Source organism: Hyla sarda, chromosome 1 (assembly GCF_029499605.1).
Source record: "Hyla sarda isolate aHylSar1 chromosome 1, aHylSar1.hap1, whole genome shotgun sequence".
NCBI lineage: Eukaryota > Metazoa > Chordata > Amphibia > Anura > Hylidae > Hyla > Hyla sarda.
Window position 1 is genome coordinate 78,959,070 of NC_079189.1, and position 26,027 is coordinate 78,985,096.

The 26,027-nt window shown below is 45.0% G+C and overlaps 1 long non-coding RNA gene across 1 annotated transcript; it reads left to right on the forward strand.

Moving 5' to 3' along the window:
- The first annotated feature begins 13,115 nt into the window (after positions 1–13,115).
- LOC130355707 (uncharacterized) lies at positions 13,116–15,784 on the forward strand. The gene is made up of 3 exons (XR_008888637.1): positions 13,116–13,236; positions 15,137–15,187; positions 15,710–15,784. It is a non-coding gene; the product is annotated as an uncharacterized LOC130355707 (long non-coding RNA).
- Positions 15,785–26,027: the final 10,243 nt, after the last annotated feature.

Consider the following 26,027-nt stretch of genomic DNA (forward strand, 5'->3'; position numbering starts at 1 on the left):
CTGGAAGTCGGGCAGAACGGGGGAAGGTGGCTGCGGGGGCTCGCGGGGACCTGCGGCATAGGGGGGGAATACGCAGGGACCGGCGGCCTTACCTGGAGCAGCGGCGGAACCGAGGAGCAGCGGCGGGAGTGGCCACGTGGATGAGCAGCGGCAGGACCGGCAGGTAAGTACATGGTCCTCAGAGGCAGCAGTGAAGATCTTCACTGCTGCTTCTAGGAGTCTGAAAACTACAACTCCCAGCATGCCCAGACAGCCTTTGGCTGTCTGGGCATGCTGGGAGTTGTAGTTTTGCAACATCTGGAGGGCCCCAGTTTGGAGACCATTGTATAATGGTCTCCAATCTGTGCTCTTCCAGCTGTTGCAAAACTACAACTCCCAGCATGAACTGACTGTCCAGGCATGCTGGGAGTTTTAGTTCAGCAACATCTGGCCCTTCAGTTGTTGCTGAACTACAAATCCCAGCATGCCTGGACAGTCAGTGCATGTTGAGAGTTGTAGTTTTGCAACAGCTGGAAGAGCACAGATTGGAGACCATTATACAATGGTCTCCAAACTGGGCCCTCCAGATGTTGCAAAACTACAACTCCCAGCATGCCCTTCAGCTGTCTGACAACTGGAGACACACTGGTTGGGAAACATTGTCTGTTTCTAACTCAGTGTTTCCTAACCTGTGTGCCTCCAGCTGTTTTCAAAACTATAACTCCCAGCATGCACTAACAGACCATGCATGCTGGGAGTTGTGGTTTTGCAACAGCTTGTGCACCCCCCCCCCCTGTGAATGTACAGGGTACATTCACATGGGCGAGGGTTTTACAGTGGGTTTCTCGCTGCAAGTTTGAGATGCAGCAAATTTTGCGCTGGGAAACTCACTGTAATCCCCTGCCCGTGTGACTGTACCCTAAAAACACTACACTACACTACCACAAAATAAAATAAAAAGTTAAAAACACTACATATACACATACCCCTACACAGTACCCCCCCAATAGGAACGTCTGGTACGCCACTGTTTCCAAAGCGGAGCCTCCAGCTGTTGCAAAACAGCAACTCCCAGTATTGCCGGACAGCCATTGACTGTCCACGCATGCTGGAAGTTTTGCAACAGCTGGAGGCACCCTGTTTGGGAATCACTGGCGTAGAATACCCCTATGTCCACCCCTATGCAATCCCTAATTTAGTCCTCATATGCACATGGCGCTCTCTCACTTTGGAGCCCTGTCGTATTTCAAGGAAACAGTTTAGGGCCACATATGGGGTATCGCCGTACTCGGGAAAAATTGCGTTACAAGGTTTGGGGGGACTATTTCTCCTTTAAGCCTTCATGAAAAGGAAATGTTGGGGTCTACACCAGAATGTTAGTGTAAAAAAATGTAATTTTTTACACTAACATGCTGGTGTTGCCCCATACTTTACATTTTCACAAGAGGTAAAAGGGAAAAAAGCCCCCCAAAATTTGTAACGCAATTTCTCCTGAGTACGGAGATACCCCGTATGTGGACACAAAGTGCTCTGCGGGTGCACAACAAGGCCCAGAAGGGAGAGTGCACCATGTACATTTGAGGTGATTTGCACAGGGGTGGCTGATTGTGACAGCGGTTTTGACAAACGCAAAAAAAAAAAAAAAAAACACATGTGACCCCATTTCGGAAACTACACCCCTCATGGAATGCAATGAGGGGTGCAGTGAGAATTTACACCCCACTGGTGTCTGACAGATCTTTGGAACAGTGGTCCGTGAAAATGAAAAATGTTGTACAGCCCACTGTTCCAAAGATCTGTCAGACACCAGTGGGGGGTAAATGCTCACTGTACCCCTTGTTACGTTCCTCAAGGGGTCTAGTTTCCAAAATGGTATGCCATGTAATTTTTTTTTTTTGCTGTCCTGGCACCATAGGGCTTTCTAAATGCGACATGCTCCCCGAGCAAAATTTGCTCTCAAAAAGCCAAATATGACTCCTTCTCTTCTGAGCATTGTAGTTCGCCCGTAGTGCACTTCAGGTCAATTCATGGGGTACCTCCATACTCAGAAGAGATGGGGTTACAAATTTTGGAGGGGTATTTTCTGCTATTAACCCTTGCAAAAATGTGAAATTTGGGGGGAAACACACATTTTAGTGAAATTGTTTTTTTTTTTTTTACATATGCAAAAGTCGTGAAACACCTGTGGGGTATTAAGGCTCATTTAATTCCTTGTTACGTTCCTCAAGGCATCTAGTTTCCAAAATGGTATGCCATGTGGTTTTGTTTTTGCTGTTCTGGCACCATAGGGGTTTCCTAAATGCAACATGCCCCCCAAAAACCATTTCAGAAAAATGTACTCTCCAAAATCCCCTTGTCGCTCCTTCGCTTCTGAGCCCTCTAGTGCACCCACCAAACAATTTATATAGACATATGAGATATGTGCTTACTCGAGAGAAATTGGGTTACAAATAAAAGTATACAGTTTTTTCCTTTTACCCCTTGTAAAAATTCAAAAATTGGGTCTACAAGAACATGCGAGTGTAAAAAATGAAGATTGTGAATTTTCTCCTTCACTTTGCTGCTATTCCTGTGAAACACCTAAAGGGTTAAAATGCTGACTGAATGTCATTTTGAATACTTTGGGGGGGGGGTGAAGTTTTTATAATGGGGTAATTTGTGGGGTATTTCTAATATGAAGACCCTTCAAATCCACTTCAAACCTGAACTGGTCCCTGAAAAATAGTGAGTTTGAAAATTTTGTGAAAAATAGGAAAATTGCTGCTGAATTTTGAAGCCCTCTGATGTCTTCCAAAAGTAAAAACTCATAAATTTTATGATGCAAACATAAAGTAGACATATAGTATATGTGAATAAAAAAAATGTATTTGTAATATACATTTTCCTTACAAGCAGAGAGCTTCAAAGTTAGAAAAATGAAAAATTTTCACATTTTCATCAAATTTTTGGATTTTTCACCAAGAAAGGATGCAAGTTGCCACCAAATTTTACCACTATGTTAAAGTAGAATATATCACGAAAAAAGTATCTCGGAATCAGAATGATAACTAAAAGCATTCCAGAGTTATTAATGTTTAAAGTGACAGTGGTCAGATGTGCAAAAAACGCTCTGGTCCTTAAGGCCAAAATGGGCTTGGTCCTTAAGGGGTTAATTTCAGTAATTGACCCTTATATTGACACTTGCAAATCAATATTTTAGGTCAAAAATTTGCCAAAAGAATTAACATGATTATTCTTTTAGCAGAATCAGGATCCGCATTGGAACTTGTGCACTGAGCAAAAGAATCCTATTCAGATTCTGCTTAATTTAAATATTCCAAACAGATAATCCATAGTGTATATACATTGCTGTCACGATTTGGCTGGCTGGAGGTGGATCCTCTGTGCCAGAGAGGGATTGGCGTGGACCGTGTCGGTGGACCGGTTCTAAGTTGCTACTGGTATTCACCAGAGCCCGCCGCAAAGCGGGATGGTCTTGCAGCGGCGGTAGCAACCAGGTCGTATCCACCGGCAACGGCTCAACCTCTCTGACTGCTGAGATAAGCGCGGTACAAGGGAGTAGACAAGAGCAAGGTCGGACGAGGCAGAAGGTCAGGGCAGGCAGCAAGGATCGTAGTCAGGGGCAACGGCAGGAGGTCTGGAACACAGGCTAGGAACACACAAGGAAACGCTTTCACTGGCACAATGGCAACAAGATCCGGGAAGGGAGTGCAGGGGAAGTGAGGTATAAGTAGGGAGTGCACAGATGAAGGTACTGATAAAAACCTCATGCGCCAATCAGTGGCGCATCGGCCCTTTAAATCGCAAAGACCCGGCGCGTGCGCGCCCTTGGGAGCGGGGCCGCGCGTGCCGGGACAGCACAGACGGGGAACGGTCTGGTAAGCGTGTCGGGATGCGCATCGCGAGCGGGCGCGTCCCACATCGCGAATCGCATCCCGGCTGGGAGCATTATCGCAGCGCACCCGGTCGGCAGGTCTGACCGGGGCGCTGCGAATAGGAGAACGCTGTGAGCGTTCTGGGGAGGAGTGGGGACCCGGAGCGCTCGGCGTAACAGTATCCACCCCCCCCCCCCCTTGGGTCTCCCCCTCTTTTTGGAACCTGAGAATTTGAGGATAAGGTTCTTGTCCATGATGTTGTCCTCAGGTTCCCATGACCTCTCCTCTGGGCCGCAATTCTCCCAATCAACCAACATTTTTTTATTTACCTCTGACCGTCTTGGATGCCAGAATTTCTTTCACCGAAAAGACATCAGAGGACCCGGAAACTGGAGTGGGAGAAACAAGTTTAGGAGAGAAGCGGTTAAGGATGAGTGGTTTAAGGAGAGAGACATGGAAAGCATTGGGAATACGGAGAGAAGGAGGAAGAAGGAGTTTGTAAGAGACAGGGTTGATTTGACACTTGATTTTGAAAGGACCAAGATAACGTGGTCCCAGTTTATAACTGGGGACACGAAAGCGGACATACTTGGTGGAGAGCCATACTTTGTCTCCGGGAGAAAAAATGGGGGGAATTCTTCTTTTCCTATCGGCATGTTTTTTCATCCGGGATGAGGCCTGTAAGAGAGAATTTTGAGTCTCTTTCCATATGGTGAAGAAGTCCCGAGTCACCTCATCAACAGCGGGAAGTGGGGGAAGAGGGTGACGGCCGTACACCACGAAAAATGGGGATTTAGCGGAAGATTCAGAGACTCTGAAATTGTACGAGAATTCGGCCCATGGTAGAAGATCTGCCCAGTCATCCTGGCGGGAGGAAACAAAATGTCGCAAATAGTCACCCAGGACCTGATTAATTCTTTCCACTTGCCCATTGGATTGGGGATGATAAGAAGACGAGAAGTTTAATTTGATTTTGAGTTGATTACAGAGGGCCCTCCAGAATTTAGACACAAATTGAACGCCTCTATCCGAGACGATATGCGTAGGCAGCCCGTGAAGGCGAAAAATGTGTATAAAAAATTGTTTCGCCAACTAAGGCGCAGAAGGAAGACCTGGAAGAGGGAAAAAATGTGCCATCTTGGAGAATCGATCAACGACCACCCAAATAACTGTGTTGCCATGGGATAAAGGTAAGTCAGTAATAAAGTCCATACCAATCTGAGACCATGGTCGTTCAGGAACAGGCAGAGGATGGAGGAGACCAGCAGGCTTCTGGCGAGGGGTCTTGTCCCGGGCACAGACTGTACAAGCCCGCACGAAATCAACAACATCAGCTTCCAGGGTAGGCCACCAATAAAATCGAGAGATGAGCTGCATGGATTTTTTGATGCCAGCATGGCCTGCGAGGTGTGAGGAGTGTCCCCACTTGAGAATCCTGAGGCGCTGGCATGGAGAGACGAAGGTCTTCCCTGGAGGAGTTTGTCTGATGGAGGCTGGAGAAGTGGAGATCAGACAGTCCGGAGGAATAATGTGTTGCGGGGAAGCTTCCACTTCAGAGGCATCAGATGAACGAGAGAGGGCATCAGCCCTAATGTTCTTGTCAGCAGGGCGAAAATGAATTTCAAAAGTTAAAACGGGCAAAGAACAACGACCACCTAGTCTGGCAAGGGTTCAGCCGTTGGGCAGACTGAAGATAAGAGAGATTCTTGTGATCAGTGCATATAATAACTGGATATTTGGATCCCTCCAGCAGGTGCCTTCATTCCTCAAGCGACAATTTTATGGCCAGTAGTTCTCGATCACCAATGGAGTAGTTTTTCTCCGCCGGAGAGAAGGTCCTAGAAAAGAAACCACAAGTAACAGCATGTCCGGAAGAATTTTTTTGTAGGAGTACTGCTCCAGCTCCCACCGAGGAGGCATCTACCTCCAGCGAGAAGGGCTTAGATGGATCAGGTCTGGAGAGTACGGGAGCAGAAGAAAAGGCAGTCTTGAGATGATTGAATGCGTCTTCCGCTTGAGGAGGCCAGGACTTAGGGTTGGCGTTTTTCTTGGTTAGGGCCACGATAGGAGCCACAATAGTGGAAAAGTGCGGAATAAATTGTCTGTAATAATTGGCAAACCCCAAAAAACGTTGGATAGCACGGAGTCCGGAGGGGCGTGGCCAATCCAATACGGCTGATAGTTTATCTGGGTCCATTTGTAGTCCCTGGCCAGAGACTAAGTATCCTAAGAAGGGAAGAGATTGACATTCAAAGAGACATTTTTCCATTTTGGCATATAATTGATTGTCCCGAAGTCTCTGAAGAACCATGTGGAAATGCTGGCGGTGTTCTTCTAGGTTAGCAGAAAAAATCAAAATATCGTCTAGGTAGACCACAACACAGGTATATAGAAGATCACGAAAAATTTCATTTACAAAGTCTTGGAAGACGGCAGGGGCGTTGCAAAGCCCAAAGGGCATAACCAGATATTCAAAGTGTCCATCTCTGGTGTTAAACGCGGTCTTCCACTCGTCCCCCTCCCTGATGCGGATGAGATTATGCACCTCTTAAGTCCAGCTTGGTAAAGATGTGGGCGCCTCGTAGGCGATCAAAGAGTTCCGAGATAAGAGGTAGGGGATAGCGGTTTTTTACAGTGATTTTATTAAGAAAGCGGTAATCAATGCAAGGGCGTAAGGAGCCATCTTTTTTGGAAACAAAAAAAAATCCAGCTCTGGCAGGGGAGGAAGACTTGCGGATAAACCCCTTTTTTAAATTCTCTTGGATGTACTCCGACATGGTTTGTGTTTCCGGAGCAGACAGAGGATAGATTCTGCCCCGGGGTGGAGTAGTACCAGGGAGGAGGTCAATAGGACAGTCATAAGGCCTGTGAGGCAAAGTCTCTGCTTGTTTTTTGCAAAAAACATCAGCATAATCCAGATAGGCCTTGGGGAGACCAGATATCGGAGGGACCACAGGGTCTTGACTGACAGTACAGGGAGCAGGCTTAAGACAGTCCTTGTGGCAAGTAGTACCCCAGTTCTTGATCTCCCCGGTGGTCCAATCGAGGGTCGGGGAATGGCGTTGAAGCCACGGTAGTCCAAGAAGAATTTCCGAAGTGCAGTTAGAGAGGACCAGAAATTAAATTTTTTCGTGATGGGGTCCGATGCACATTAAGAGGGGTTCCGTGCGGTAACGCACAGTACAGTCCAATCTTTCATTATTAACAGAGGCGATGTAGAAGGGTCTGGCGAGACTGGTCACCGGGATGTTGAACCTGTTGATGAAAGAGGTCAAAATAAAATTTCTTGCAGATCCGGAATCCAAGAAGGCCACAGCTGAGAAGGAGAAGGTAGAAGAAGAAATCCGCACAGGTACAGTAAGACGTGGAGAAGCAGAGTTCACATCAAGAGCTGTCTCACCCTTGTGCGGAGTCAGCGTGTGTCTTTCCTGACGTGGAGGTCAGATAGGACAATCCTTCAAGAAATGTTCGGTACTGGCACAGTACAGGCAAAGGTTCTCCATGCAGCGTCGTGTCCTCTCTTGAGATGTCAAGCGAGACCGGTCAACTTGCATAGCCTCCACATCGGAAGGCACAGGAACGGATTGCAGTGGACCAGAGGAGAGAGGAGCCGGGGAGAGAAACCGCCTCGTGCGAACAAAGTTCATATCCTGGCGGAGCTCCTGACGCCTTTCGGAAAAATGCATGTCAATGCGGGTGGCAAGATGAATAAGTTCATGCAGGTTAGCAGGTATTTCTCGTGCTGCCAGCACATCTTTGATGTTACTGGATAGGCCTTTTTTAAAGGTCGCGCAGAGGGCCTTGTTATTCCAGGACAATTTGGAGGCGAGAGTATTGGAATTGGATGGCGTACCCGCCAACAGAAGAATTACCCTGGACCAGGTTCAGCAGGGCAGTCTCGGCAGAAGAGGCTCGGGCAGGTTCCTCGAAGACACTTCGAATCTCCGTGAAGAAAGAGTGTACAGAGGCAGTGACAGGATCATTGCGGTCCCAGAGCGGTGTGGCCCATGACAGGGCTTTCCCAGACAGAAGGCTGACTACGAAAGCCACCTTTGACCTTTCAGTTGGAAACTAGTCCGACATCATCTCCAAATGCAGGGAACATTGCGAAAGAAAACCCATCAAATTTGTCCGGCAAAGATAAACAGAGGCTGGATGCGGTCACTCGCTGCGGAGGAGGTGCAGGAGCTGGCGGAGGAGATGATTGTTGAAGCTGTGGTAGTAGCTGCTGTAGCATCACGGTCAGTTGAGACAGCTGGTGGCCTTGTTGCGCTATCTGTTGCGACTGCTGGGCGACAACCCTGGTGAGGTCAGCGACAACTGGCAGCGGGACCTCAGCAGGATCCATGGCCGGATCTACTGTCACGATTCGTCTGGCTGGAGGTGGATCCTCTGTGCCAGAGAGGGATTGGCGTGGACCGTGTCGGTGGACCGGTTCTAAGTTGCTACTGGTATTCACCAGAGCCCGCCGCAAAGCGGGATGGTCTTGCAGCGGCGGTAGCAACCAGGTCGTATCCACCGGCAACGGCTCAACCTCTCTGATTGCTGAGATAAGCGCGGTACAAGGAAGTAGACAAGAGCAAGGTCGGACGTAGCAGAAGGTCAGGGCAGGCAGCAAGGATCGTAGTCAGGGGCAACGGCAGGAGGTCTGGAACACAGGCTAGGAACACACAAGGAAACGCTTTCACTGGCACAATGGCAACAAGATCCGTCAAGGGAGTGCAGGGGAAGTGAGGTATAAGTAGGGAGTGCACAGGTGAAGGTACTGATAAAAACCTCATGCGCCAATCAGTGGCGCACCGGACCTTTAAATCGCAAAGACCCGGCGCGCGCTCCCTAGGGAGCGGGGCCACGTGCGCCGGGACAGCACAGACGGGGAACGGGTCTGGTAAGCGAGTCGGGATGCGCATCGCGAGCGGGCGCGTCCCGCATCGCGAATCGCATTCCGGCTGGGAACATTATCGCAGCGCACCCAGTCGGCAGGTCTGACCGGGGCGCTGCGAATAGGAGAACGCTGTGAGCGCTCTGGGGAGGAGCGGAGACCCGGAGCGCTCGGCGTAACAATTACATTACATAGTATGGATAACTTTACTATGTGGGGACACAGAGGAGGGCACTGTTATTTTGTGGAGGCAAAATAGAAGAATTATTACTATATGGAGTTTTATTACTTGTGGGGAAACACGTGGACCTTTGTTCTGTGTGGTACACAAAGGGGGCACTATTACTGTTTAAGTCTCATTGAGGACATTGAGAGGGCTATTGGGGTTAAAGAATCACTGTTTTTTTTTTCCATATTTAATGCCGCATAGGCATTAAATATGGAAGTGGGTTGGTCTTAAGTGGGTTAGTCACAGTTCAAACTCTTACATTGATGTGATCTAAGGTGATACAAGGTGCTCAACTCCAAGTGTAGTTGTGCACCTACGTTGGAGTGGAGGACCTGCACCTATGGATCACAATGTGGTTTCACAACTGTGGTTAATGTAAACAATGACATTAGCTATACCTCAAAACTGATGTAAAATTGAGACATTAGCCAGTATATCATTATATGAAGGACACACTTGAACCCGCACACCATGCCAAGGTTTCTCAAATGGTGCGGGTCCTATCAACTAACCAACCTGGCCAGATAAATAAAACCAGGAACCAAATTACGGCAGCCATAGGCCCGACTTGCAGATTGCTCCTCAGTCACCTCCAGTGTGACTCTAAGCACACATACAATGGGAGGGAGTAGACAAGCTACAAGCCCCACCCTGGTTGGTTCATTTATAGCAGGCCTCACAGGTGAAACGCTAATGCTACCCAGCAAGATAAAAGGGTGCATTAGTATAAGCCTTAAGCAAAGACAAAATGGCTTATACTTGCATGAACATGGTTATAGCAGGAAAACTCAACCCCAAGTGCAGTTGTGCACCTTTGCTGGGGTGGAGGTCCTGCACTTGTAAACCGTTGCTAAGGGCGATCCCCAGCAAAAATTGCATACAATGGAGGATGCCTGCAAACGGTCACAAGTACCACAATGGCATCCTGACACCAGATAAATGTGTATGTGGATGCATTGAACACGACTGACTTTAAACAAACACTTACATTGATGTGATCTAAGGTGATACAAGGTGCTCAACCCCAAGTGCAGTTGTGCACCTACGCTGGAGTGGAGGACCTGCACCTATGGATCACAATGTGGTTTCACAACTGTGGTTAATGTAAACAATGTTCACACTGTGCAGTTCTGATTTATTTTCTTACTAAGTGAGTTTTTGAGAGAAATATTGCCATGAGGAGAAATAGATTTGACCTATAATCTCAACAGGTTATTCATGAATACTTGACATCTTTAGGCTGTGTTCTTAAGAAGATTTTTACTGTATGTTTTCACACGTTTTCTTGCAGCATATTAAATTATCATAATTTGCACTATTGTGGTACTATTACATACAGAATACTATTAAATACAGAAAAAAATAAAATAAAAGAAATGCAATGTATTACCACATCTTCCAAGGAGGTGTATATCTACCATATATCCTGGTCCTATATAGGTTACAGATGGAGCTGGATGGTTGAGGAGAGGTCTGGGAGCTAGCAGGAGGAGATCTTATAGGTGATGATGTCATTGTGTAGTTCACAGGAAGTCTGATATTCAATTGTAACCATTAAGCAGCAGAAGATTTGCAGAATCAGACTTGTAATCACATGACCAAATTAGAGTAATGAAACACATGGATGCAGCTGCGCTGAACTAAAACAAATGTCGCTATTAAAAAAATCTTAATCCTTCCAGTACTTATTAGCTGCTGAATACTACAGAGGAATTTCTTTTCTTTTTGCAACACAGAGCTCTCTGCTGACATCATGAGCGCATTGCTCTCTGCTGACATCTCTGTCCATTTTAGAAACTTCCAGAGCAGCATATGGGGATTTTCTCCTTCTCAGGACAGTTCTTAAAATGGATAGAGATGTCAGCAGAGAGCACTGTGCTCGTGATTCAGCAGAGAGCTCTGTGTTCCAAAAAGAAAATAATTTCCTCTGTAGTATTCAGCAGCTAATAAGTAATGGAAGTAGAAGTAATTTACAAATCTGTTTAACTTTCTGGCACCAGTTGATTAAAAAAAATAAATAAATAAAGTGTTCCACAGGAGTACCCCTTTAAGTCACTTGCGAGTTACTAGATTTACCTCTGCTGTATTCATACTACTCTGTATGGATCTATGATATGATCATAATATAGTGATTGAATTATGAAGAAGAAAAATACTATACCTGGTGTGTTATAAAATATGTTTTAAAGTACATAGAGATTTTCAGAGGAAAAAAAAAAAACTGGTGAACGAAAGTTATACAGTAAGTCCATGTCCAAGAACTGTCCAAACTGGAAGCAAACTGCCCAGAGCAACCCTCTTATTTGTCTCAGGTAAGTGGATTTGAAGATTAAGCCCCTGCGCCATATCCAAATTTCAGAAAGGGCATAAAAAACTATAATATGATATGAGCCCATTTTGTCTCCATCAAGACATTTGTGATACACAGAATATTTTGCCAACACTATTAAAACTCTCACACCTGTGCTGGAATAAATTTTAGATATTTAAAAACATTTTGCCAAACATTACGGGTTCATATTTATTTATTTTAACAATTTTCATATTTCAGAGTGGCAATTTACATCAGAAATGTTTGTACAAGTATGACAAATTATTACTTTAATGTATGTAGTTATTGAGTTAAAATTTCATAGACTTATTTATAGATTAATAAAACTGGTGATCAACAAAATTAGTGCCTCATGTAAAATCTTATAAAATGGGCCATGCTTTTTATTTTATTTTTATCAGATTTAAAAATACTATCTAACGTATCTACAATGAAAACAACAGATGTCTTTCATTAGAATCCATGGCTGCATTGAGTTTAATGGTATATATAGTAGAACATCAAGTTGCCGTTTTTTTTGTTTTATTTCTCTCCATTTTTCTTTGATACAGTAGGTTAGCATATCTCTTCCAGTTTATTTCAGATAGATGGATAAATGCATAGATAGACAGAATTCTTAAATGGGCACTGTCACCAACTTTATTTTTTGATATGTTGTAGTACTTATGTACTACAACATATCTCTAATATACTTTTATAATTTTTTTTTAAATTGAAATAGTTTAATTTACATTTGAAAACTGGCCACTAGAGGTCTCCCTTCTAGTGGCCGTCTGCAGCCTGGCGTAACGTCACGCCTGAAAAAGGACTGATGCGGCCGGGCATCGGTCCTTTTTCATTCAGCCTGCGCTCGCTCCCTGCCTGTCAATCAGACAGGCAGGGAGTGAGCGCATTGGCTCCCCAGCCACCGGCTGGGAGGCCACTCCTCCCGCACATCGCCGCCGCCGCCTCCGCCTCGTCGCCGCCGCTGTCCCTGCATACCTGCTGCCGGACTCTGCAGTAAGTGTAATGAGGGAGGGAGGGGGGGGTTGAGATGGAGGGAACGGGGTATGGCGCGGGGGGGGAGGGAGATGGAGGGGACGGGCTAGCGCTGCATGTAACTAACGAATAGTTTATCTACACAGGGTGCCTCCAGCTGTTTCAACACTACAACTCCCAGCATGCCCTGACAGCCAATAGATGTCAGGGCAAGCTGGGAGTTGTAGTGATGAAACAGCTGGAGTAACCCTGTGTAGATGAACTAAGGGCGGAAGTCCCCCCCAGCAGGTATCAGGTAGTTAGCACACTGCCAGGCAGACAAAAGGCATTTTTAATATAGTAAAAATTTAAATTAAAAGCAGGGAGGGGGTTAGGGATAGATTGGCAATAGGCAGGGACAGAAAAAAAAAATAGGATGGTGGGAGCTACCCTTTAAGTATTATATTGCAGGACATTAAAATCTGGTCCTATGTAGGTCACAGGGTAAATCAACTTTAGAGGAATAACAACACATAAATTACACCATGTTATTACTTATTTACCAAGAGCATTTGGGGAGATTTATCAAAACCTGTGCAGAGGAAAAGTTGCCCAGTTGCCCATAGCAACCAATCAACTCGCTTCTTTCATTTTTAACAAGGCCTCTGCAAAATGAAAGAAGCAATCTGATTGGTTGCTATGGGCAACTGGGCAACTTTTCCTTTGCACAGGTTTTGATAAATCTCCCCCGTTGAGTCTACCATGTAAAGATTTGAGGCTATCTATTTAAGAACTAAAGCTGGGTTATGCAGAAGAACATTGATATCAAATACACCAGCAAAAAAAAAAAAACATAATAATAATAATAATAATATTAATAATAATAATATAAAGGGTTGCAAGGCCCAGTGAAAGTCTAGATCTTCATGTTATAATTCAAGCATGATCCAGTCATTTTCACTATTTTTCATCTCTGTATCAGGTAACTGATGCTAGCTTTGAGGGGTTGGCTTTTGTTCAAATAAAGTCTAGATCTTGACTCAAATGAAATGTTATGACTGGACCATAAAGTGATCATCCAGCGAAAGAAACATTTCAAACACTACCTCCGTCACTCCCGCAGACTTGTTATCATGGCGCCCATTCTCTGGTGATCTTAGCTTCCCAAAACTTCAGAAAATATATCATATTATGGTGTTGTGTTGTTTGGAGCTCCAGGAACCAGAGACCAAGCACTATGATAGCGAGGCTGTGGTGGGAGCAGTAGAGGGAAGTATAGGCTTTCTTTATGTTATCACACAGCCATATGGACCATATGGACCATATATAATAATATTTTTTTTGGAGGGGGGGGGGGGCACATTCTGCCTGTTATGATTATTTTTTTATCCTCTTACCTTCCACCGCTTCCCCAGAGCCTCCAATTACCTGCTGCGGTCTGCATTAATCTATGCCTTCTGATTCCCTGTAGTCAATACACCATGCTGTGATGTCCTGACACAGTCATTAATTGGCTGAGAAGCAATGTGACCTTTTAAGCCCCGACACTGGTCTTCTTCCTGGTGCCGGTGCTCAATACATCACACTGCTGCTCAGCCAATCATTGGCCAAGAAGGAGCATCGCTTGGCCACAGCATAATGTTTTGACCACAAGGAACCAGGAAGGGGAATGCACTGGGAACAGAAGCGGGACAACGGAAGTATTGGGGGAGTGGGGGTGATAAGTATATGTTTATTTTTTTCATGGGCAGAATAGGAATGTTAGTAAAGAAATCCACTATCCCAGAATGCTTCTTTTAACTTTTCTGTAAACTCAAATTCAACTTAGATTATACAGATTCATCAATCGGCCTGAAACCAAAACTGTATGGTTTTAGCCATAGCAACCAATCACAGCTCAGCTCTGGTAAAATAAAAAAGTGCTGGAATTGGTTTTGGTTTCAGGAAAATTGCTAAATCTGGGTCAATGCCTTAACAGGTGTATGGTGCGAGATTCATCTCAGAGACTCTAAGCGTCACTAAGTGTATGCAGTTTGGAAAGGTGCCCATATAGCTTCAACAGCTGTTAAACGAATGTGTGCTTATACATAATATCCTCTTTTACATAAACTGTTAGGGTGCGTTCACACGGAGTAATTCAAGAGGAATTTACTTGAGTAATTCCTCTTGAATTCTCCGCTCCAAATTAATGCACATCTCCTCTGCCCATTGACTTTAATGTTATTTCCGCTGTCCTGTTCACACTGCGGAAATTCTGCTAGCAGAATTCCGACGCTAAATTCCATTCCGCTTGAAGAAAGAGCATGTTCATTCTTCAAGCGGAATCCGCTAGCAGAAATCAATTAAAGTCAATGGTAAAAAAAAAAGTTCTGCCCGACATAGTTTCCGCGCGGAATTTGCACACAATTCGCGGGCAATTTGCGCACAATTTGTGCGGAAATGGCTGAAAAGCCCTTCACTTCTTTCTCCCCCATGTCCTCGTGCAATTCCGTGCGAATTGTGTGCAAATTGCGTGCAAATTTCCCGTGAATTGAGCACAATTTATTTTTTATTTTTTACGCCCGGAAATTTTTCAGCGTGAATTACTCTTCATGTACTCCGTGGGGGTAAGCTTTAGCCAGACAGCTCTGGGATTAGCTTATTGCGTAGAGTGTTGGGCAATTGAAATTAAACATTTTCAACCCTTCATACCCATCCCTCAACATCATTTGCCAGTGGAGAGGAAGGAGACCTCCATACATATGGGACCCCAAAGAAGCTGCATATGAAGCTACATATTGCCTCCCTAGGATATACAAATTATTTATTTAAATTGTTTACTTAAATTATTATACATATGACTAAAAAACTCAGAACAAAGTTGTTTTTCCCTTAATCCACAGAACCTTATCACCTTTATCCTATTGATTAGATGATTCCTTAAGTCTAAGCATGTAAGTCTACTTTCCATGTTTCCTATAACTCTGGAATTATTTGTTTTTAATACTCAAGTACAAGATATAACTACAAGCAAAGTCATAAATGACAACTAAATTCATTGTGCAGCCATTCTCAAAGACACTGATATACTGATGATGTCAAATAAATGTATTTAATATGACTTATGATCTTAAAATGAAGTGCTGTAGTATGTAAAATGTATTCAACCAAATATATATTAACATAAATGGCTTGACTTTCAATACTTGATACATATTTAATACTGAAAGTAATTGAAAAATGTTGCAAAACATGTTTTATGGAATGTATGAAATCTTTTCAAATTTTACACTTTTCTGCACAGCTACAATTTTTCATAGCAAAAACTTAACAGTTATGAACAGAAATTTAGAAAAAGCATAATGTAAACCCAGTTATTATATTTAAAGGGAAACTGTTATAGAACATAAAAAGTTGAATGCATTATTATTATTATTATTATTATTATTATTATTATTTCTTGTTTTTATTGGCAGGAGACCTGGAGAAAATGTTCGCTTTTGATTTATAATTTAACCCCTTAAGGACCAACCCAAATAAACCTGTACACCCCTGAAAGACCAGGCCTGTTTTTATCAAATCGGGGATGTCTGTCTTTATTAGTGAATAACTCTGGTAACGTTTTGCGAATCATGATAATTCTGACATTGTTTTTTTGTCACAAGTTGTCCTTCATGTACATAGTATAAGTAAGCCGATATCATTTGTAGTTTTTTTTTACAATGCAAAAAATCATGAAAGTTTTTAAAAACTTACGATTTTTTGCTATTTTAATACATACTGACCAAATAGTTTATGAAATTTATACTTTCAGATGTCTACTTTATTTTGACAGCATTTTATTGTTTTTAATCAACATTTTAAATTAATTAGAAGCCTAACAATTTAACTTGAAATTTAGAAAATTTAGAAAATTTGAAAAGTACATCTTTTTTTATGTGCTATGCAAGGTTTGCAGAAATTTGAAGGTTGTAGAACATAGGAACTCCCCCCCCCCCCAGATGACCCCATTTTACTGCTGTCACGCCCCCTTCCCATAGACTTTGGTAGAGGGGGCGGGCGTGACGTCACGAGGGGGCATGCAAGACGTTGCGAGGGGGCGGGCGTGCCGTCACACCCGGCGGCCGCGAACACGGTAGCCCGCACACAGCGTTCGGAGTAATGAACTTCCGGACGCTGTGAGTGGAGCTCCGAAAATTAGGGCAGCGCACAACCCCTTTAAATCTGAATAAATCAAATATTCTGGACAAAAATCATAAAGAATTTCAAACTGATAATTTGATTAAAGATATTAGTAATAGTGTAAAAGAAATAACTAAAACATGTCAAATTATTTTATAGAAACATAGAATGTGTTGGCAGTAGAGATGGGTGAATCAAAGCTGACAAAGTTGATTTTGTTCCAAATTTCATGAAAAATTTGATTCTGAATGAATCAGAATTTCCTCACGTTTTGTGGTAACAAATCGCTTCATTCACTACATTTTGTGCAGACAGGGGGGCTAAAATGGTGGCTACACATGTGAGGACATGGGGCAAGGAAGGTGGGAAGGGGCGTAGGCGGGATCACCTTGAATTACATGGTGGCATGCAGCCTATCTGCATCCAGCCAGCCCTGTGATGTCACAGCTCTATATATTCAGCAGCCATTTCCGAAGACAGACATTTCTCATTTTTGTGAGAGAGCAGGGACTGTGTGTGCGCACTAATCACTGTCACTGACAATACAGATCCTTACAGCGGCGCATCCATTCACCTCAAGCCTGCATTAATTCTGGCTAGAGAGAGAGGTCACTGTTTGGTCACTGATCAGCCTTACTGACAATACAGATCAGCACAGGGGAAATCTGTTGACCTCAAGCCTGCATCATTGCAGGCAGGCAGGGAGAGTTTAGAAGTTGTTTCATAGTCTGCCAATTTGAGATCTTTACAGGAAGCACTCCCTATTCAAAGACTGCATGCAACCATTGTGCTGCTCTGCGGCAGTGATTCTCATAACGTCACCTATAATCTGCATGTCATACTGAATAACAGTATTATTTCACTACCCCAGAACATTCCCTATGCGTGCTACGGCAAGGCAAAGTGTTCTACACCCCTATTGAGATTCTCTGTAGCCCAGAAATAGCCATTTTTAATTGAGATTTGCCGCAAATATATTTGTATCGGGCCATATTTTTTCCGGAAAATTCTGAATCAGCTGAATCGAATTTTTTTAAAAATTTGCCCATCTCTAGTTGGCAGATAAGAACCATTTGGCCCATCTAGTCTGCCCATTATTCTGAATACTTATGAATTGTCCTTTTCCCTACCTTATATGAAGGATAGCCTTATACCTATTTATATGTCTATGAAGAATAGCCTTATGCCTATCCCATGCATGCTTAAACTCCTTCACTGTATTTGCAGAGACCACTTCTGCAGGAAGGCTATTCCATACATCCACTGCTCTCTCAGTAAAGTAATACTTTCTCATATTACTCTTAAACTTTGGCTCTTCTAATATAAAACTATGCCCTATTGTGGTACTTTTTCTTATTTTAAATATCTTCTCCTCCTATTCTTAGTTGATTGTCTTTATGTATATAAAAGTTTCTATCTTATCCCCTTTGTCTTGTCTTTCTTCCAAGTTATACATTTTATGCTATAACTTTCCCCTTTTATGGTAAATGTTATCTTGTAGCCCCTGTACTAGTTTAGTAGCTGTTCTCTGAACCCTCTACAATGTATCTATATCCTTCTGGAGATACGGTCTCCAGTAGTACCCACAATACTCAAAGTGAGGTCTCACCAGTGCTCTGTTCAGCAGCATGAGCACTTTTCTCTATTGCTAATACCTCTCCTTATCCACCCATGAACACTTCCCTCTTTCTACTGCTTATACCTCTCCCTATACACCAAGCATTCTGCTTACATTTTCTGTTGCTCTATGACATTGTCTGCCTACTGTTATATCATCTGATATAATGACCCCTAAATCCCTTTTCTCAGATACTTTAGGACTGTAACATATATACTATATTCTGCTCTTTAGTTTTTGTGCCCCTGGTGCATTATCTTGCACCTATCCACATTAAATTTAAGTGTACAGAGTTCTGACCATTTTTCTAGTTTACCTAAAACATTTACCTTTTGGCTTATCCTTCCAGGAACAACCCTGTTACAAATCTTTGTATTAACAGCAAAAAGACCAATACCTTACCATCAAGACTTTCTGCAATATCACTGTCACGATGCCGGCTGGCAGGTAGTGGACCCTCTGTGCCAGAGAGGGATTGGCGTGGACCGTGCTAGTGGACCGGTTCTAAGCCACTACTGGTTTTCACCAGAGCCCGCCGCAAAGCGGGATGGTCTTGCTGCGGCGGTAGTGACCAGGTCGTATCCACTAGCAACGGCTCACCTCTCTGGCTGCTGAAGATAGGCGCGGTACAAGGGAGTAGGCAGAAGCAAGGTCGGACGTAGCAGAAGGTCGGGGCAGGCAGCAAGGATCGTAGTCAGGGGCAACGGCAGAAGGTCTGGAAACACTGGCAAGGGACACACAAGGAACGCTTTCACTGGCACTAAGGCAACAAGATCCGGCAAGGGAGTGCAAGGGAAGTGAGGTAATATAGGGAGTGCACAGGTGATAACTCTAATTGGAACCACTGCGCCAATCAGCGGCGCAGTGGCCCTTTAAATCGCAGAGACCCGGCGCGCGCGCGCCCTAGGGAGCGGGGCCGCGCGCGCCGGGACAGAACAGACGGGGAGCGAGTCAGGTAGGAGAGCCGGGGTGCGCATCGCGAGCGGGCGCTACCCGCATCGCGAATCGCATCCCGGCTAGCAGCAGGATCGCAGCGCCCCGGGTCAGAGGACGTGACCGGGGCGCTGCAGCGGAGGAGGTGAAGCGAGCGCTCCGGGGAGGAGCGGGAACCCGGAGCGCTCGGCGTAACAGTACCCCCCCCCTTGGGTCTCCCCCTCTTCTTGGAGCCTGAGAACCTGAGGAGCAGACTTTTGTCAAGGATGTTGTCCTCAGGTTCCCAGGATCTCTCTTCAGGACCACAACCCTCCCAGTCTACTAAAAAAAAATTTTTTCCTCTGACCTTTTTGGCAGCCAAAATCTCCTTGACCGAGAAGACGTCCGAGGAGCCGGAAACAGGAGTGGGAGGAACAGATTTGGGAGAAAAACGGTTGAGGATGAGTGGTTTGAGAAGAGAGACGTGAAAGGCATTAGGGATACGAAGAGAAGGAGGAAGAAGAAGTTTATAAGAGACAGGATTAATTTGACACAGAATTTTGAAAGGACCAAGATAGCGTGGTCCCAACTTGTAGCTAGGGACACGGAAGCGGACATATTTAGCGGAGAGCCATACCTTGTCTCCAGGGGAAAAAACGGGGGGAGCTCTTCTTTTCTTATCCGCGAACCTCTTCATGCGTGAAGAAGCCTGTAAGAGAGAATTTTGGGTCTCTCTCCATATAATGGAAAGGTCACGAGAAATTTCATCCACAGCGGGCAGACCAGAGGGCAAGGGGGTAGGGAGGGGGGGAAGAGGGTGACGGCCGTACACCACGAAAAATGGGGATTTGGAGGAAGATTCAGAGACCCTGAAGTTATACGAGAATTCGGCCCATGGAAGGAGATCTGCCCAGTCATCCTGGCGAGAGGAAACAAAATGTCGCAAATAATCACCCAGGATCTGGTTAATTCTTTCTACTTGTCCATTGGACTGGGGATGATATGCAGAGGAAAAATTTAATTTAATCTTGAGTTGTTTACAGAGAGCTCTCCAGAATTTAGACACGAATTGGACCCCTCTATCCGAGACAATCTGCGTAGGCAACCCGTGAAGACGAAAAATGTGTACAAAAAATTGTTTAGCCAACTGAGGCGCAGAAGGAAGACCAGGAAGAGGAATGAAATGTGCCATTTTGGAGAATCGATCAACGACCACCCAAATAACGGTGTTGCCACGGGAAGGGGGTAAATCAGTAATAAAATCCATACCAATCAGAGACCAAGGCTGTTCGGGGACAGGCAGAGGATGAAGAAAACCAGCGGGCTTCTGGCGAGGAGTCTTATCCCGGGCACAGATAGTGCAGGCTCGCACAAAGTCCCCAACATCCGTCTCCAGAGTTGGCCACCAATAGAAGCGGGAGATGAGTTGCACAGATTTCTTGATGCCCGCATGACCTGCGAGATGGGAGGAGTGACCCCATTTGAGGATTCCGAGGCGTTGGCGTGGAGAAACAAAGGTCTTTCCTGGAGGAGTCTGTCTGATGGAGGCAGGAGAAGTGGAGATCAGGCAGTCAGGTGGAATGATGTGTTGCGGAGGGAGATCAACTTCTGAGGCATCCGAGGAACGAGAGAGAGCATCGGCTCTAATGTTCTTATCGGCAGGACGAAAGTGGATCTCAAAATTAAATCGGGCAAAGAACAGAGACCACCGGGCCTGGCGAGGATTCAGCCGTTGGGCCGACTGGAGGTAGGAGAGGTTCTTGTGGTCGGTGTAGATAATAACAGGAAATCTTGATCCCTCCAGCAGATGCCTCCATTCCTCAAGTGCTAATTTAATGGCTAGAAGTTCTCGATCCCCGATGGAGTAGTTCCTCTCCGCTGGAGAGAAGGTCCTAGAGAAAAAACCACAAGTGACAGCATGCCCGGAAGGATTTTTTTGTAGAAGAACAGCTCCAGCTCCTACTGAGGAGGCATCAACCTCCAATAGGAAGGGTTTGGAAGGGTCAGGTCTGGAGAGCACGGGAGCCGAAGAAAAGGCAGACTTGAGTTGTTTAAAGGAGTCTTCTGCTTGAGGAGGCCAGGACTTGGGATCAGCATTTTTCTTGGTTAAAGCCACGATAGGAGCCACAATGGTAGAAAAATGTGGAATAAATTGCCTGTAATAATTGGCGAACCCCAAAAAGCGTTGGATAGCACGGAGTCCGGAGGGGCGTGGCCAATTTAAGACGGCAGAGAGTTTGTCTGGATCCATCTGTAGTCCCTGGCCAGAGACCAAATATCCTAGAAAAGGAAGAGATTGGCATTCAAACAGACATTTCTCAATTTTGGCATAGAGTTGGTTGTCACGAAGTCTCTGAAGAACCATACGGACATGCCGGCGGTGTTCCTCTAGATTGGCAGAAAAAATTAGGATATCGTCCAGATATACCACAACACAGGAGTATAATAGATCACGAAAAATTTCATTGACAAAGTCTTGGAAGACGGCAGGGGCATTGCACAGTCCAAAGGGCATGACCAGATACTCAAAGTGTCCATCTCTGGTGTTAAATGCCGTTTTCCACTCGTCCCCCTCTCTGATGCGGATGAGGTTATAGGCGCCTCTTAAGTCCAATTTAGTGAAGATGTGGGCACCTTGGAGGCGATCAAAGAGTTCAGAGATGAGGGGTAAGGGGTAGCGGTTCTTAACCGTGATTTTATTAAGACCGCGGTAGTCAATGCAAGGACGTAGGGAGCCATCTTTTTTGGAGACAAAGAAAAATCCGGCTCCGGCAGGAGAGGAGGATTTACGGATAAAGCCCCTTTTTAGATTCTCCTGGACGTATTCGGACATGGCAAGAGTCTCTGGGGCAGAGAGAGGATAAATTCTGCCCCGGGGTGGAGTAGTACCCGGGAGGAGGTCGATAGGGCAATCATAAGGCCTGTGAGGAGGTAGAGTCTCAGCTTGTTTTTTGCAGAAAACATCCGCGAAGTCCATATAGGCCTTGGGGAGACCGGTTACTGGAGGAACCACAGAGTTACGGCAAGGGTTACTGGGAACCGGTTTTAGACAGTTCTTGGAACAAGAGGACCCCCAACTCTTGATCTCCCCAGTGGACCAATCCAGGGTTGGGGAATGAAGTTGAAGCCAGGGAAGTCCAAGGAGAATCTCCGAGGTGCAATTGGGGAGGACCAAAAGTTCAATCCTCTCATGATGAGATCCGATGCTCATAAGAAGGGGCTCCGTGCGGAAACGTATGGTACAGTCCAATCTTTCATTATTTACACAATTGATGTAGAGGGGTCTGGCGAGACTGGTCACTGGGATGTTGAACCTGTTGACGAGAGAGGCCAAAATAAAATTTCCTGCAGAACCAGAGTCCAAGAAGGCCACTGTAGAGAAGGAGAAGGCAGAAGCAGACATCCGCACAGGCACAGTAAGACGTGGAGAAGCAGAGTAGACATCAAGGACTGTCTCACCTTTGTGCGGAGTCAGCGTACGTCTTTCCAGGCGGGGAGGACGGATAGGACAATCCCTCAGGAAGTGTTCGGTACTAGCACAGTACAGGCAGAGGTTCTCCATACGGCGTCGTGTCCTCTCTTGAGGTGTCAGGCGAGACCGGTCGACCTGCATAGCCTCCACGGCGGGAGGCACAGGAACAGATTGCAGGGGACCAGAGGAGAGAGGAGCCGAGGAGACGAAACGCCTCGTGCGAACAGAGTCCATATCTTGGCGGAGTTCCTGACGCCTTTCAGAAAAACGCATGTCAATGCGAGTGGCTAGGTGAATAAGTTCATGTAGATTAGCAGGAATTTCTCGTGCGGCCAGAACATCTTTAATGTTGCTGGATAGGCCTTTTTTGAAGGTCGCGCAGAGGGCCTCATTATTCCAGGACAATTCTGAAGCAAGTGTACGGAATTGTACGGCATACTCGCCAACGGAAGAATTACCCTGGACCAGGTTCAACAGGGCAGTCTCAGCAGAAGAGGCTCGGGCAGGTTCCTCAAAGACACTTCGGATTTCCGAGAAGAAGGAGTGTACTGAGGCAGTGACGGGGTCATTGCGGTCCCAGAGCGGTGTGGCCCATGACAGGGCTTTTCCGGACAGAAGACTGACTACGAACGCCACCTTAGACCTTTCAGTGGGAAACAGGTCCGACATCATCTCCAGATGCAGGGAACATTGGGAAAGGAAGCCACGGCAAAACTTAGAGTCCCCATCAAACTTATCCGGCAAGGATAAGCGTATCCCAGGAGCGGCCACTCGCTGCGGAGGAGGTGCAGGAGCTGGCGGAGGAGATGACTGCTGAAGCTGTGGTAGCAACTGTTGTAGCATAACGGTCAGTTGAGACAGCTGTTGGCCTTGTTGCGCAATCTGTTGTGACTGCTGGGCGACCACCGTGGTGAGGTCAGCGACAACTGGCAGAGGAACTTCAGCGGGATCCATGGCCGGATCTACTGTCACGATGCCGGCTGGCAGGTAGTGGACCCTCTGTGCCAGAGAGGGATTGGCGTGGACCGTGCTAGTGGACCGGTTCTAAGCCACTACTGGTTTTCACCAGAGCCCGCCGCAAAGCGGGATGGTCTTGCTGCGGCGGTAGTGACCAGGTCGTATCCACTAGCAACGGCTCACCTCTCTGGCTGCTGAAGATAGGCGCGGTACAAGGGAGTAGGCAGAAGCAAGGTCGGACGTAGCAGAAGGTCGGGGCAGGCAGCAAGGATCGTAGTCAGGGGCAACGGCAGAAGGTCTGGAAACACTGGCAAGGGACACACAAGGAACGCTTTCACTGGCACTAAGGCAACAAGATCCGGCAAGGGAGTGCAAGGGAAGTGAGGTAATATAGGGAGTGCACAGGTGATAACTCTAATTGGAACCACTGCGCCAATCAGCGGCGCAGTGGCCCTTTAAATCGCAGAGACCCGGCGCGCGCGCGCCCTAGGGAGCGGGGCCGCGCGCGCCGGGACAGAACAGACGGGGAGCGAGTCAGGTAGGAGAGCCGGGGTGCGCATCGCGAGCGGGCGCTACCCGCATCGCGAATCGCATCCCGGCTAGCAGCAGGATCGCAGCGCCCCGGGTCAGAGGACGTGACCGGGGCGCTGCAGCGGAGGAGGTGAAGCGAGCGCTCCGGGGAGGAGCGGGAACCCGGAGCGCTCGGCGTAACAATCACTAATAAAAATATCAAACATAATTGGTTCCACGGCAGATCCCTGAGATACCCCACTGGTAACAAGACCTTACTTTCAATATACTCTGTTGACTACAACCCTATGTTGTCTTTCACTCAGCATTTGCCTAATCCATTCAACAATAAAAATTATCATTTAACTATGCAAACAACCAAATAAATTTGTAACAAACTAAAAAATATTGTCCTTCACAAAGAATGACCACGAGATGCTAAAATTAAAGTGAATAAAATAGAATCTTCGGTGACTGTTATTTCAAATTATTATAAATTAACATAGAAATTAGATGTCTCATTAGAGACAGTTCCTTTCAAAGTCAATCCCCTGGGATGATCATTTGATCATCCTGATTCCAATCCCAGCACCCCCAGCAAACAGCTCTGATTCCCTTGGAAAGGTATGGCCAGCAATTAATTTTCCTTGCAGCGGCTAATACAAGGGAGGTTTATGATTACATTGCCATTCAGATGAATAACTATCCATGTAATACAAGGATGACTTGATCTACATATTGAGTCCTGGGTGGCGGCTCCTTACTCTATGATTTCTGTATTCCCAGAAAGGGTTAAAGGACATACGTTGTCTTCATGAGACAATCCCTTTGAAGTCATGTAATTTAGTAAACCAGAAGTTAATTTACAGCCTAATATCATTTCATGTAATCTACTGTATTCTAATAGAAATATTCTAGTATTGCAGTAAGACAAAGACCGCCTCCCACTATATAAATATAGTGAAGCCTTTTTGAGGCAACTACCCAATATTACACTGAACTTTGGCCTTCTAGTAAAGTGGACTTCTCAAAGAAGATGGTTGGTATGCATAATATATAGGACACCTGCAAATCTATCACAGAAAATCTGGTTTGAATAAGGGCATGGCTTTCTAAAAGTTTCAATCTAAATATATGTGAGAGGCTGGAAACCAACCTGTGTTCAGGATAACTGACAGTATGTACCTATACAAATGGTGGAGGGTTTGAACTCTGTACAGTATAATAAAAAATTTCTTAAAAAAATAAGTTATTTTACATGTTCTCAGCATGTCACCAGAATATGATTTTCAAGTACATGGAAAATCAATTCCTATTCTTGAAAAGATTTTTCATGCATAGTATGCCAAAGTAAAGTCTTTGCCCTATCAAATCATAACATTCTGAAAACCTTGTATTTTTTTCTTCTTGTAATTTTTTTGCTTTGCTGTGGACAATTAGAGTACCTTTTCTCAATTAACTGAACTCTTCTATAATACACACAGTACATTGGTATTTCTGTACATAAAAAACAAAAAACACGTAAAACTTCTAAATGCAATCAGTTTGGAGGCAGCACTTCAGAGTTTTTTTTTGCATTTTATTTCATAGCCCACAATCTGCAATTTTCATGAATTGAACCAAATTGCCTCAGGTCACTTCTAATCAGGTAATCGTAAAACTCCTGTGTATTGCATGAAATTACACTATTCCACTTTAAAGGATTGACATTACATGATGAAAGGAAAATACAAGTGACAATATTCACAAATGTGATTCAGCACCTTGTTCTGGTTGAACTGCCTTATTATGACGAAAAAAAGCCTTTGAATTCATTAGGTAATTGTTTAGAGTTGATTTTGAACTTTAAACAACAATATTTAGGTAGTTTTGACATATTAGAGCAATTAGGCTTTTTTAGAGTCACAATCTGATCGGATTTACCTTTTGTTTTTCACAATTTTTTTTTTCTCAGAAAGTTCAAGTAAGGCCCCAATAAAACTCATATGTTTAGCATTGAAATAATAAAGTTATATGATAAAAGACCAGCGTTGTTGTGTCAGGAAATTGTTATTGTTCATGTAGGGGGGGGGATAAATAAACTGTGGTCAACAGAAGTGTACAGGGAATAACAATTTTAAAAAAGGGAGGAGAAGGAAGAGGA